This window comes from Cupressus sempervirens, chromosome 9 (assembly GCF_028749045.1).
Source record: "Cupressus sempervirens isolate cs-2001-9-10 chromosome 9, ASM2874904v1, whole genome shotgun sequence".
NCBI classification, from domain to species: Eukaryota; Viridiplantae; Streptophyta; class Pinopsida; order Cupressales; family Cupressaceae; genus Cupressus; species Cupressus sempervirens.
Window position 1 is genome coordinate 126,431,082 of NC_143126.1, and position 16,030 is coordinate 126,447,111.

Genomic DNA, 16,030 nt, shown 5'->3' on the forward strand with positions numbered 1-16,030 from the left:
TATTTTTTGGATGATAGGTAAAAAAACATATATTCTATGGTGCATAGAAGTTATTAGTGTCTAATTTGTCAGTTTATTCCAATTTCCTGATTTTTCTATTGGTCCATTTGTTTTTCCCAGTGGTTTTATTCGTTTTGCTTTTACTTAAATAGCAAAAAAAGAGAAGCCTGGGCGAGTACATGTGGAAAGCAGCTGTCATATTTATTGTGATCGTCATGTGCGAGGAGGAGGCAAATGGAAAATGGGACGGTGAAATCTTTCGTAGGGTTATTCTTAGTACGCTTATTCAATGTCGTATTAACACCATTTTCGTGGGTCGATGCAGGGTTAAAGGCAAGATGCAAGGGACTGGATGTTGTTTGTGTTTGCAATTTTGGAGGAAATCGTGCAGCTTTGCAAGGCATTTGCATTGTCCATTGTTGTTGAGGGTTTGGAGAATCGGCCGAGGTTAACGCAGCAATACAGGCTTTGCAAATCTTTGAATGACGTCTACCTGCTGATTGAAGCCTTCAAAACTCTGAGGGATCGAAGTCCTTATCCTGCGTCTCACGTGGTTGATTCGGCATTTCTTTCGTGAAGGTAGATGTTTAAAGTTGTCTGTGTTTTCTTTTTTGTTAGCCTTTAAACAAAGGCATTTTGCTTCTTCTTCTTCTGCGATTACAATTAGAAAATAGTTTTCTTAGGTCTGAGATGTATACTGGAATGTCGTTAAATTTTAATTATTTTAAGTAGACTGTGGATCAAAATTTAAATTTAGTTGTTTCTAGGAACTGGGTTGTGTGCTAAGTACAGAGTGCTAATATGTTTAATGGTCAATAACAGATATTTGCCAACTATTTTGATACAGCTAACATGATGTAGCTCTGTAAGCTGAAAACAAAATCTATACAAATTATGACGTTTTAAACTTCTAAATCTGTCATCATATAATTTTAATTGTTTGTAGTCATATAGTGGATGCCTAATGACCCATACGTTTTGACAAACAATCAAAAATTTAAATAAATGACACACATGGTCATCAGTTTGGTTAAGATTTTAAAAAATGACCCGTGGATTGGTTATTGTAATGAAATATTTTTTTTGACTGTTGGGCTCTGGATTGCATGAATAAATTTATTGTTTCAAGTAACTTTGTTGTGCGACTACACACAGTGTGGGTATGTTTTATAAATATGACAATGGCTTTGTATTGCATGAATAAGTTTATTGTTTCAAGTAAATTTGTTATGCGACTCTGCACATTGTGGGTATGTTTTATAAATTTGATAGTGGCTTGCAGCTGTCTGGCACAAAGGTTTTACTTGCGCATACATTCAGAATCCCCTTTTAAGCTTCTACAATGAGAGCCTTTATAAGTCAAATTATCTTCATTCTGGCATTGACCTAAATGAATGCTTTTGCCGTTGCTTTTGTATTGCAATGTATTCATGTTAAGTCATAGTGCACGAACTCTTTATTGCTTGAAATCGTTACTAATTTTGTAAATACAAGCTGGAGTGTCATGGCGTTGTTAGGCAGAGAATGCAATAATAAGCTACGTATATATTTTTGTTCCAACTCTTTATTTACAGGATCACGAGTTAAAGCGATTAAATATTTTCTTGGGCCTTAGTTCTCCATTACCCACTGAAATGTTTTCTTTTACCTTGGGACTAAAATAAAAGGGTTGATTATTTATCATAGTTATAAAATATCTTAGGCACATCTGCATTGTTTTCCTCCAACTATTTTGTTAAAAGATGAATATATAAATTAATGAAGCATACACCACTGTCTACAGTAGCACAACTTGCGAAAATCCAAATTGCTCAGTCATCTGTGTCAAATAAGGCTTTTATTAGACATTAGCGTCCACAAAAAAAATACTTTTAGCAATTTAGGGGAGTGTAAGTGTTTGTAATAATAAGTTGGATCTAAGTTTTTGTGGCGATTACTCGAGTATCTCCAGGTGAGCACTGGAATAGTATTGAAACTTTGAATTGGTATCATACATAGGCTGACTTTGTTCTTCAAATGATCAAGAGAACCTAAAAGATTTTGCATCACACTAAGCACATCCCATCATAAATATGTTAATATGTGATAATAGTATTTTATATTCATCTTTTCACACTCGTATAAATTCAGGGATGATTACAAAATTTTTACCCAGCATGCATTTTAGTACATGTCTCTTATCTATGTATTCTACCTCGTTTCTAATCTACATGATTTATTTCTTTCTCTAGTCTCTATCCATCTCATATAGTTAGTCAGGATGTTAGAATTTGTTCCTGGACCACTGGTCGAGGTCCATTGTCATCTGCTTGGCTGGGGTTGATTCTCCATCATTCCTTCAAGGGGTGGGTTTTGGAGTTATCTTTATTATGTCTATCATTTGTGTAGGTATGCATACACTCGAGAATTATTATACAGGATTATTGACAAGTTTTATAATTTATGGCCCAAACTGTAACATCAAGGAGGCAGCATTTTTAATTGTCTTTTAATATTGCATTTGTTGGGCTAATAAATTAGAGTTGGCATCAAGTTGAAAGAGGTGAGGGACAAACAATAAACTAAACACAGATTACAAATTAGATAATGAAGCTAATGCAAGTAGGGTAAAATGAAGCAGCACCATTGTTGTGGAGAAAGGGAAAATCTGATAAGCCATTCAAAGAACAAGCAAAATAAAATATACTTCCTCCCACCAAGGGTTTAATGACAAAGGTTTGTTATAAATTCACCTCCCAAGGGTTTAAAGAAAAAGGAGCCTATGACTATTAATGATGTGAGACTATGAACTGTGCCTAATTTCATGTCTAGTTGTTAGCTGGGCCCTTGCTGCTATCCTGCTATGTTCTGTCTTGGCATGATTGACTTCTAAAACCTTATAACAATTTATTTATCAGAGCCTGCAAACATGATTCTTTTTTTTTTAACCACTGAGCTCAATATTAACATATACACATCAAAGTGTATTATTGTAGGTGGAGTGCTAGTTTTTCAATCAAACACATTTATGCATTAAGACAGAAGTTGCTTATTATGAGAAAGTTAAAATATAGCAAGTCAACATGCACAGATACTTTAATTTATTTGTGAATTCGTGTTAAATCCTTGATTGATTAATCTGTCAAAAACATATGCAGATAGTATCCCATTACAATGCTTGAATCACTCCAATTGTATTGTTAGGTGTGTCGTCACGAACTTTATCCTGGGTCATTTTGGCGATTAGCTCTCTTAGTGTGGGATAGAGTTCTGTAAATTGTATGATAGGAGGGTTTCCCTTTGTAATGTGCAGAGTTGGGAGTCTGTGGTGCATAGAAAATGTGTGCAAGTGGAATAATTCAATGCGAAATCTTACAGCCTCTGAATTTATTCAAACTTTCAGAAGTCGTTTTAGCTTTTTAGTTTCGGTCGTCATGACTTCTAATGGGTTTTAATTCCCTAAATGTGGAGTTTAGGATTTTTATTTGCCTCCAAAGTAGTGGTGTAGTAGTTCTAGAGGGTGCTTGCAACTTGCGAAATAGCTTGATCTTCTTCAGATGTCATGGAACATATACACCTTTGATGATAAAAAAAGTAGATATGGATTCAATCATACATTCCTAAGCAGAACCCATAATTGTATACTTCATCCTGTATTAAATACTAAGGGCTACAGATACATACAGTCTATAGAACTCACAAATTAGTCATAAATTGTATACTTCATCCTGTATTAAATACTAATGGCTACATGTACATATAGTCTATAGAACTCACAAATTAATCATAATGTGCATAATTTAAAATGAATTAATTGTGTAATTAGGAACATAGCTTAAGATTCCAAAATTTTACTTCTCAGGAGTACAATGATTTCTTGCATGATTTGTGTTCAAGGAAATTAGCTTTTTTGACCTACATGAAAATGCTTTTCCTCAGTTGGTTTGAGCCCCTACCCAATGGGATTGTGAAGGAACAACAAAATCTCTAAGAGACCCAACATTTCTCAGAAATTTGGGATACTAATGACGTATCTAGAAACCTGTTTATTTGCAGGATTTCTTCAACATGTAACTTTCATCAAGGAGAAAAGAATCACAGACAACAATGATAGAAGAGCACAAATCGGGTTCTATGTTTTTGGATCACATATTGTTTTATTATGCAATATTAGATAGTTGGACCATTATAACCTTATTTTTGTTCTTTCTAGTGGCACAAGACCATAAAAAAATACCATTAGATAAAAGATTAGATGGCCAATCAATCAATCCAAAATTCTCTATCAGATTAGAAGGCTAAAAATGATAATTAGCGTATAGAGCTAGGAAAAAAAACCATAAAACAATAGACTTAAAGAGTACCGTGTATATAAAATAGATAGCTAGATAGCAACTACATAAATGTAAATCAGATAAATTTATACTTGTGGGCTGAGTTTTTTTCAGATTATTCTTTTGTATCTCATTGATGGATAATTGTTTCACCTTAACTTTTATTGCATTCTGCTGGTTTATAGAAGATTAAAATCCATGTTGAATGTTAGTTCTAATTCTTTTCTTGTAAAGGCACATTGTTGTATATGTTTACTACAATATTGTAAAATGCTTATGTGACTTTTTGATAGAAGTATCGTTCCATGTAAAAGTACATTGCTGTATATATCTACTACAATCTTGTACAATGCTTATGTAATTTTTTTATAGAAGTATTATCCCATGTAATTGCAAAACATTTGATGAGAAATTTGTTCTCAATCTATTATTAATATCAGTAGTGTGAATTACTGTCAATCCTTAGGCATAACTATTTAAAGGTGTATCAAATCTTGATACCTGAGGGCAGGATTGATTTTGAGTTTTAGTGAAGAAAAAGATAATCTGTGCATGAATGATGCAGTTGTCATGAAGAAGACTAAAACAGCCACTGCTTCCAAAATTTCCAACCTATATTAATTCTACACCAAATATTAACTAATAATACAAATATTATTTTACAAATTAAACCTATTTAAATTCATGCTTTATTGACAATATATGACATAAATTTTATGAAAATCCATGATAGAGGATATTCTACTATTTTTCCATCATAACATCTTCTTTGTGACGTTAAATTTATTCTCCAACTGGTGGGAGATAATATTAACTTAAAGTAAGTTTTTAAAAAAAAATGTAAAGCAAGTAAAAAATCCCCTCTCCACAAGACTTAAATGATTAACTTTAGCAATAGCCTTAATTTAATTTTAAAAATTAAATCTATTTAAATTCATGATATATTCAGAATATATGACAAACTTTGCTAACACCCATGATAAAGAGTATAAATTTTACTCAAATGAACCCTATTTGACTACTCTTCTGTCATCATAATAACATCTTTGTGAAATTTATCCTCCAACTGTTGAGGGAACATATTAACTTAAAAGTAAGTTTACCAAAAAAATAAAAATGTAAAGCAAGAAAAAAATTCCCTCTTTTATATTGTTGGTGGTTGTTATTTTAGAAATTGAATAAAAAACTATATAATATTATATAATTAATATTTGTTTTCTATTATAAAATATTTTGTTATTATGTGTTGTGACTACTTATTATTATAAAGTATTAGTCTTCAATGGATTTGCCTAAGAGTCAAACATTGTTATTTACATTGTTAACTCAAAACTTTACACTTCCATTCTTCAAAGCACACAATTTCAAATTACAGAATGATTTGTTTATCCTACAAATATAACATGTATAAGATAATGTATTTACAATATAATTTCTAACTGTTTAATATTTTACACATTCTTTTACTATTTAAACTTAGTATTAGTTTAAAAAAAAACTTCTTCTATTGGTTGATTAGAACTACTTTTTTCATTTGCAATTCACTAATCTATTAGAATTCTACATTTATATAGTCTTGATTGAAAAATTTGAATTAAATGTGATATTCACAATTCACATTCAAGTCTTTTAATTAGTCCACGCTTTCCTCGTGTTAAGATATTGTCTCTTGATGTCAATTACTATTCCTAACATTTAATATAATATCTACTTGCAATTATAGCGTACATAATGAACTAAATTTGAAACAACATATATTTTCTCCTTTCAAAATTTTGAATTACACTAATTGCTTTCAAGTTGTATATACTTTCACCAAATCATTCATGTATCTTTCGTCTTATCCCAATAGGCAAGGACTTCTACTCCCACAGAGCTCTTGTTATATATAGATTTATAATTAAATATTAAATATTATATATAGATTTATTATATATGTATGTATTATTATATATTATGTATTTATTACTTCTTTTGATAATTAAATGATGAGTATTTTAAAAAATTAATTTTTTGAAAATTAATGAATATGGATGTTTCAATTAATTCATTCATTTGTACCCAATTTATATTTTGAGAATCAATTATAAACTATGTTCTTAAATATCAAATATAAGTGTTTATATTTTTTTCTACTTGATATTAAGAATTAGATATCATTTAAATTGAAATTGATGAAAAGAGTAACTTAAATGATAAAAATGTTAGTTATCGAGTAACAAAATAATGAGATAATTGGATTTAGGATTTAATATTTAAAATTATAAAACATGTATTTGATAATATTTTCTATTAATTAAAATATATATAAGTATTTTCCTTTGATATAATGTTACCATTTTTCAAACATAAACTTTTATTGTTAATAATTTTTTTATATTTAGTTTAAATAATTGTAAATGATTAATTTTCAATATAACACTTATCATGTTTATATTGTTTTTAAAAAATTATAGTTATTTTCCTACTCAATTATTACTCTGGATCTAACTCTACAAGTTTGCTATAGCTCTTCAGGTATTTCTTTTTACAATAAGAGTTTCTATAAAGTTATTTAAATTTAATATATCTTTTAAATTTTTTTTAATGTATTATTCAGTTTTGTGATGTCCCCAAAGTGGGCTCCTAACGGAAGGTGATGTAGGTCTGTCCGTGCAGTTTGTTACTACCATGTGTCTGGGGTCCTCGCCAACGAGGTTGTCCTGGGGTTGCCCCCTTAACGCGAGGAGGTGTCGTTTACTAACAGTCTGGGCTTTTGGTGCAACAGTTACTAACTTGGTATCAGAGCCAGAGGTGTTAAGGTCGAGACCTGCAGAGCGTGGTGGGCTATGATGTCCCCAAAGTGGGCCCCTAACGGAAGGTGACATAGGTCTGTCCGTGCGGTTTGTCGCTACCACGTGTCTGGGGTCCTTGCCAGTGAGGCTGTCTTGGGGTTGCCCCCTTAACGCGGGGAGGTGTCGTTTACTAACAGTCCGAGCTTTTGGTGCAACAGTTACTAACTTGGTATTGTAATGACCCTTACCAATAGGCCACTAAACAAAACCCTAAATTTAATACATGGCTAAAGTATATTATTGAAATAAGGAAATAATAGTGCCAATGCATTCATGCAATGAAAACCAAATATTTTTACAAATGATATGTCAATTTTCAGCACTGAAACATTATGACCTGGCACATTACAGATAACCCTAACTGGTTGTATACAATTGAGAATTTATTACAACTACAAACTGAAATAAGAACTTGGATTGATCAGATACTAGAGACTGACTGCTGAAGATGATATGGTGAAAGTGCAGCTCCACTTGAAACTCCAAATCAACAATTAAGCACAAGTGAAAGGACTGAAATATCCTTCCCATAGCTGCAATAATTCAGGTGATCTCTCAAACCCTCAAAATTACGTACCAATTGAGAGTTTTCGTTCTCAATGGTCAATTGTGACTACTTGCAAAAACCCTAGGCTCCACAACGCACATAAGCAAAAATCAATAATAAATCTTGATGATAGGCAATGAGCCCTCAATGCCTATTTTTTAATTTTTTTCTCGATAGGTCAGCCTCCTTTTTATTTATTCATCGCTTCTTCCAGCAACCTCTAGAAGATTGATTTATTTAATGATTTTATAAAATATCACTTTATTGAGTTAATTAAATATAAAGTTATATTGTAATATATTTTTATTGATAACTTTATAAATAATTTAACTCCTCCAAAAAACGGGGACATTACAAGTCTGCCCCTCCTAAAATTGCTTAGCCTCAAGCAATCTTAATGCTGGATGCTGCAAAATCACTTCTCCCTCCCAAGTAGCATCTTCAACAGGTAAATCTTTCCACTTAACCAGATACTCTCTGATTACTCTCCTGCGAAGCTTCTTCTCTCTACTACCCAGAATGGATTCTGGCACTAAGATCAGTTTCCCCTCATCATCCAAGGGAGGTAATACAAAAAAAGGCATCACATTTTGACCCAATGCCTTTTTGAGGCGTGATACATGAAACACATTATGCACTGTACTATTTGTGGGAAGCTCCAACTCATAAGCCACCTCACCAACTCGTTTGATGATCCTAAATGGTCCATAATAGCGTGGCTTGAGTTTCTCTACACCACTCTTCTTAAGAGTGGATTGCTTATATGGCTGCAACATGAGGTAAACCATATCATTTACCTCAAAACTACGCTCAATCCTCTTCTTGTCTGCATACTGCTTTTGCTGGTTCTGACCTCTAGCAATGTTGTCTCTAAGAGTAGCAACTATATCCTTACTTTCCTGTAATAGTTCACCTGCACGGGGTACTCGACTGTCTCCCAACAACAAATCTAAGAAACTAGGTGCCTCATAAGCATAAAGTGCCATGAAGAGTGTCATTTGTATAGTCATATGATATGTAGTATTATAACAATACTCACAGAGATATATCCATCTGACTCAAGCTCGCTATTGATCTGCCACATAATTCCTCAAATACCCTTCCACCCATTTGTTTACAATCTCTGTTTGACCATCAATTTGTGGCTGATAACTGGTACTAGATGTAAGCTCAGTGCCACACAACCGAAATATCTCCTGCCAAAAGTGACTCATGATGTGGTTGTCCCTGTCACTCACAAAGCTCTGAGGAAAATCGTGTAATCTAAAAATCTCCCTAAAGAAAACCTCTGCCACCTAATTTTCTGAGTATGTAGTAGCGATAGGGAAGAAGTGAGCATATGTTTTTAGCCTATCCACCACCACATAGATGCAATCACACCCCTGGGCCCTGGGTAAGCCTGTAATAAAATCCATAGAGATGCACTCCCACTTCCTATCAGGAATAGGAAGTGGTTGTAGGAGCCCTGTTGGATAAGTGTGCTCTTGTTTGTTCTGCTGGCAAACATGACACTCTCGTACATACTGCAAAACATCAGCCTTAAGTCCCTTCCAAATGAATCGTTCCCTTACTAACCTGTAAGTCTTGAAATACCCATGATTGCCTGTTGTAGGTGAATTATGGAATGCTCTCAAAATCAACTGCTTCACTTTCGGTCTTGGGATTAAGTAAATCCTGTTCTTGTAAATGATCAAATTATCTATGAGAGTGTATCTGGTGTCAATTGTTGTTCCCTCCACTATAGCAGAGGCCCACGTATCTTTGGCATATTCTGCTACAATCATGTGTCGCCAATCTTCTGATATCTGAATCATAGATGTGAGGTGTGGCCTACGGGATAAAGCATCTGCAACAATATTTTGTGTCCCCTTAACATATGTGATATCAAAATCATATGCCTATAACTTACTCACCCACTTCTGTTGATGATCATTCAGGTCTCGCTGTCCCAAAAAGTGCCTCAAACTATTATGATAAGCTTTAATACAAAATTTGTTGCCCACAAGATACTATCTAAATTTGGCCAAGGCATGCATGATAGCCAGCATCTCCTTATCATATATGCTAAATGATCTCTCAACCCCTCTGAGTTTCCTACTCTCATAAGCTATAGGATGCTTGTCCTGCATGAGTACAACACCAACTCCCTCTCCAGAAGCATCACATTGAAGCTCAAATGGCTTCGTGAAATCAGACAATGCTAATACTGGGCATGTAGTCATTATTTCCTTGAACTGCATAAAACACTCATGTGCCTCCCAAGTCCACACAAATGCCCCTTTCTTCAACAAATCTGTCATGGGTGCTGCATGTCGTGAGTAGCCACTAACAAACCTGTGATAGAATCCACATAGACCAAGGAACCCTCTTAACTGTGTAAGGTTCTTTGGTGGTGGCCAATCAACAATAGCAAGGATCTTTTTAGGATCCATTCGCACTCCTTCTGCACTAATGATGTGTCTAAGATACAACAATTCTGTCATTCCCAAATCACATTTGGACTCCTTGGCATACAAGGACTCACTCTGTAAAATGCTTAATACTATCTCCAAGTGCTATAAATGTTCCTTCCATGTCTTGGTATATATCAAAATATCATCAAAGAACACTAGCACAAATTTCCTCAACTGATGGTGGAAGACCTTGTTCATAGTGGACTAAAAAGTGGCAGGTGCATTAGTCAAACCAAAAGGAATGACTACAAACTCAAAATGTCGGTAATGACATCTAAAAGCAATTTTTTCAATATCTTGCTCTCGAACTCTGATCTGGTGATAGCTTGATCTCAAATCAATTTTTGTGAAATAACAAGCCCTATGCAATTCGTCTATCAGCTCATCGATGCGTGGGATGGGATACTTGTTCTTTATAGTTCTCTTATTCAACACCTTGTAATCAATACACATTCGTAGAGTACCATCCTTCTTTTTTACCAAAACAACAGAAGATGCAAAGGGTGACTTACTTGGTCTGATGTGTCCCATTGCTAGCAACTCGTTAATGGACCTCTCGATCTCATCTTTGAGTCATTTTGGGTGCTGGTATGGTGTGATCATGGCAGGCTTAGCACCTTCCTCCAACTCGATAATGTGCTCAATTCCTCTGTCTAGTGGCCTTCCTGGTGGAATCTCACTGAATACCTTCCCATACTTGATTCTCAATTTCTGAATATCTGGATGATATTCAATCTTATGTTGCCCCTCCTGGGTAGGCATCAAAGCGCATATTGCCACCCACTCTATATTATTATGTTTGGCTAATCTCTCCAACTGCCTAAATGAGATAGTTCTGACATCACCATTACGGATAGCCTTCAGCACATGAGTCCTGCCATCCACCACGAATCGTATCTCCATATCCTCTAATCTCATGGTAACCTCCTTCAAAGAATGTAGCCATTGCATCCCAAGTACTGTGTCCATGTCACCCATGTTGACCACATGATAGTCCACCTTAAACTCATAGTTGTTCAAGTGCAAAGGTAGATCTCGCACCATCCTATCACAACGAATAGTATATCCATCAGCTACCTTAACTCTCAGTCCCTCGAACTCCTCAGTAATGAGTCCATGCCTCTCCACAAATTGTGCATCAATGAAATTATGCGTGGCACCTGTATCCAACAGAGTAATAATCTTTTGTCCTGCCAAGACTCCCTGAAATCTGAAAGATCCCTCTCTTTGAATACTAGACAGACGTGCCTCCTGTAAATGCATCTCTAGAGCCTCTTTTTTCTCAGCACTATCTACCTCTTGGTCAGCCTCTGCCTCATCAGGATCCTCATCATGGTGCTCTGAGATGTCTGAATCTAAACCTTCGTAATAAGCCCACATCACCCGGTTAGCCTTCCCCTTAGGCTTCATAGGACAATCATGACCAAACTCATAGGGACCTTTGCAAAAGAAGCATAGCTTCTTCCTACACAGGTCTTTAAGTGTTTCCTTATCCCAAGGTGCAGCTAGCTTGTCTTTTGAATCACTAACCTTTTCTTTACCATTGCTGAATTCCCCTTTGTTATCTCTAAATGATGAAGAACTCTTTGAACTAAACTGGTTTGCTGGAGCTGCAAGTACCATACTGCGGGCTTTCTTCATGGCTTCCTGTAATGTAGGAGGATTAAAGGCCTTTACCCACCCCTTGAGTGGTTCAGTTAATCCCTCTGTGAATAAAATGACTAGCCTCCTTTTTGAAATGTCAAGCACCATCACTGCAAGCTTTTGGAAGTCATTGATAAATTGTTCTAAACCTCCTAACTGTCTCAACTGGGCTAACTCCCAAAAATAAACTTCAGGATTTTTTTTATCAAACCTTTCTATCAATCTATCTACAAAGTCTTGATAAGTGGTTACCTGATTATGTTGCAATGTGATCATGCCATGTGTCCACCAATCATGTGCTACCCCATCTAAGTGTAAAGTGGCATACTTGAGTGCTTCAATTTTTGTCATAGTCTTCAGAGATAGGAAAGTATCCACCTTATGAATCCAAGCACGAACAATCATTTTTTCACTGCCATCAAATGTGGGTAATACCAACTTGTTGGTGACCTGTTGCAACTCACTGTGTTTATCTACTTGCTTCTGCCTGGCAGCTCTATAGTTCAGGTACCTATAAAATGTCCATCCATCTTGTACATATTCTGGTAATGAATCCCACTCATTCCTCGCTTGTCGGAGTTCATCTACAATATCTGTTACCATAGCATCAGGTGTGCGTGCTGGAGTTTCTTCTCTAAATGTAGGACGTGTGGGTCTATCAGTTCTTCCAGACTGTGTCCTATGTTGTGATCCTGCTATGCTTCTATCATCCTGGTCATTATTATGATTATTCCTCCTATTTTCCCCAATCAAATGTTACATCATAACCATCATTGCATGTGTACTTGCCTCTATTGACTGTAGAAGCCTCTCCTGTTGCTGTAAAGTCTCATCATCTCGCACACTTTTGGATGGGCTTTAAGAATGTCTCTCAGCCATATTCTTAGTTATGCTGGTTCCTTTGTAAACTAAATTAAATGGTGGCTGGGTAACCCTATCAGGCTAGCAGGAAACCGCTCTGATACCATTGTAATGACTTGTACCAATAGGCCACTAAGCAAAACCCTAAATTTAATACATGGCTAAAGTATATTGCTGAAATAAGGAAATAATAGTGCCAATGTATTCATGCAATGAAAACCAAATATTTTTACAAATGATATGTCAATTTTCAGCATTGAAACATTATGACCTGGCACATTACAGATAACCCTAACTGGCTGTATACAATTGAGAATTTATTACAATTACAAACTAAAATGAGAACCTAGATTGATCAGATACTGGAGACTGGCAGCTAAAGATGATATGGTGAAAGTGCAACTCCACTTGAAACTCCAAATCAGCAATTAAGCACAAGTGAAAGGACTGAAATATCCTTCCCACAACTGCAATAATTCAGGTGATCTCTCACACCCTCAAAATTGCGTACCAATTGAGAGTTTTCGTTCTCAATGGCCAATTGTGACTACTTGCAGAAACCCTAGGCTCCACAACGCACATAAGCAAAAATCAATATAAATCTCGATGATAGGCAATGAGCCCTCAATGCCTATTTTTTTTTTTTCTCGATAGGTCGGCCTCCTTTTTATTTATTCATCGCCTCTTCCAGCAACCTCTAGAAGATTGATTTATTTAATGATTTTATAAAATATCACTTTATTGAGTTAATTAAATATAAAGTTATCTTGTAATATATTTTTATTGATAACTTTATAAATAATTTAACTCCTCCAAAAAATGGGGACATTACAAGTTTTGTACTATGGTATTCAATATTATAATATTTTAATTTGAATATATGTAAATTTAATTTAAAAATAGATATTAGATTTAATTTTGTGCAATTGATGGTGGATCAAACTCTACAAGTTTAATATAGCTCTTTAGGTATTTCTTTTTCACAATAAGAGTTTGTATAAAATTATTTAAATTTAAATATATCTTTTAAATTCTTTTTAATGTATTATTCAGTTTTGTACTATGGTATTCAATATTATAATATTTTAATTTGAATACATGTAAATTTAATTTAAAAATAGATATTAGATTTAATTTTGTACAATTGATAGTGAAGTAGACATTAACAAATTATTAGACAAAAATAAATACATATTTTTTTTATTCTCGTTACTATTATATTTCTATAAAATAGAGATAGGAAATCTATGTTTAAAAATTAATAAAAATGTATTTGTTATATATGCATCATAATCCTCTTAAAACTAATAATAACTTTTTTTATTTTGTTAAATAATTGTTATTAAAAAATTCATATAATTTACATTTTACAATCATGTTTTAAATTAACTTTTAGAAATTAATTTATATATAATGTAGAAATACTTATATATTTTTTAAATAAAAGAAACTATCATCAAATACATGTTTTATAATTTTAAATACTATATCCTAAACTCAATTATCTCATTATTTTGTTACTTGATAATTAAGATTTTTATCATTTTAAGTTACTTTTTTCATCAATTTCAATTCAAATAATATCTAACTTTTAATTTCAAGTCAAAAAAAATATAAACACTTGTATTTGATATTTAAGAGCATAGTTTATAATTGATTCTCAAGAATATAAATTGTGTACAAATGAGTTAATTAATTAAAACATCCATATTCATTAATTTTCAAAAATTAATTTTTTTAAATCCTCATCATTTAACTATCAAGATATATATATATATATATATATATATATATATATATATATATATATATATATATATATATATATATATATATATATATATATATATATATATATATATAACATTTAATTATAAATCTATTTATAATATATAATAATATATAGAATAACTTAACATTTATTATTATTTAATAAGTTAATAATGGTAAAAATATAGAAATAAAAATAATAACAAACTCTAAGTGGTAATGAATAAATATAAGGAAAAAAGGCATTTAAACTAAAATAATGATTTAATTTCATTAAATTGAACAATTAATCTAACCAATAGAGTAAATCAATGTGGACAAAAAGCATTTTTTAAGAAAACATATGGTCATTCGATTCTATGAAACTCTGAATGCAGTAATCCTTGAACGCAGTAATGCTTGTACAATGTGATGTAGGCAAAGGAGGCATGTATGTTGTGGGTGGTATAGCATGGGCATGGCATCGTGTGGAAGGGAGTGGAAGGGCCTAGCCAGTGCAAATATGTTGCACCGTAGCCGGTGCCTGGGCCAAGCAGTCTCCTCGCAAAATGATAAATCAATTGCAGCTATCATGTAGGGTTAGAAAATTTAGCATTGAAATAGGTGTAATAGTTTATTTGATGTAGGGTGAAATTGATGAGACTTCAAGGAGTACAATTTTATATGGGACGATATGGGACAGTAAAAGAGTACAAATTGAAATGGGTATAAATGAGCGAAAGGAAAAAAAGAGTTTTAATAATTATTTCTATTTGAAGAAGTTTAAAGGATTTATAAAAGGGTGTCCTTTATTTTCTAGATAGAATGTATCAAAAGTCTAAAAAAAAAAAAAAAAACTGATTTCTAAAATAAACTGATTTTTTCTCAATTTTTTTGTTGTTTTCAATTACAAAACATATAGATCATGAAGAAAAAATGTTGAAAAATTCAACAAAATCTGTTGTGTTTTTTTTTTCAATTTGAGTCAGAGGTGCATTTTCTCTGGAGAATAGTTGTGTCCCTTATAAATAGTGCACAATTTAGAATAGGTTATTAAAGTTTTAAACAATTTGCAATTTAAGGTGGGTAAATGTTTTATTTTTTATTATTATTAACATTATGTAGACATCGAGAAACATGTTTGATTGTATTCTTCTATCGAACCAATCTTGTTTAAATTATTCTTGAAACTCAATCAATGGGAGTGGATGCTTCTTTGGTTGTTCAATCCTCAAAAGGAAGGTAGACCACATTAGTCTTGAGTTTAATTAGTAAGTGTGTAACCTCCTATTGATTGATATTCAATCATGGTCATTGTTCTCACCATTGGCTTCATTAGTCCCAATGTTAGCCAAGTAATTGAGAGTCTCATTTATCTTTGGTTGTCATCTTTCCAATTCACTCCAAGTGGTCATCATACATGTTTGTGCAATCTATCGTATTGTGCAAGTGATGATGTCTTCTTAGTTGATAAACCATGTAGTCATGTCTTCTCTCAGTTGTTGACCTCAACCCAGCAAGCTAGCAGTGTCGAGCCTCTGATACCATTGTAATATCCCAAGTATACTCAAAGAACAGAAAAGACACAGATGCAATGATAGACCAACAATCTAAGATTCCAATTAATGT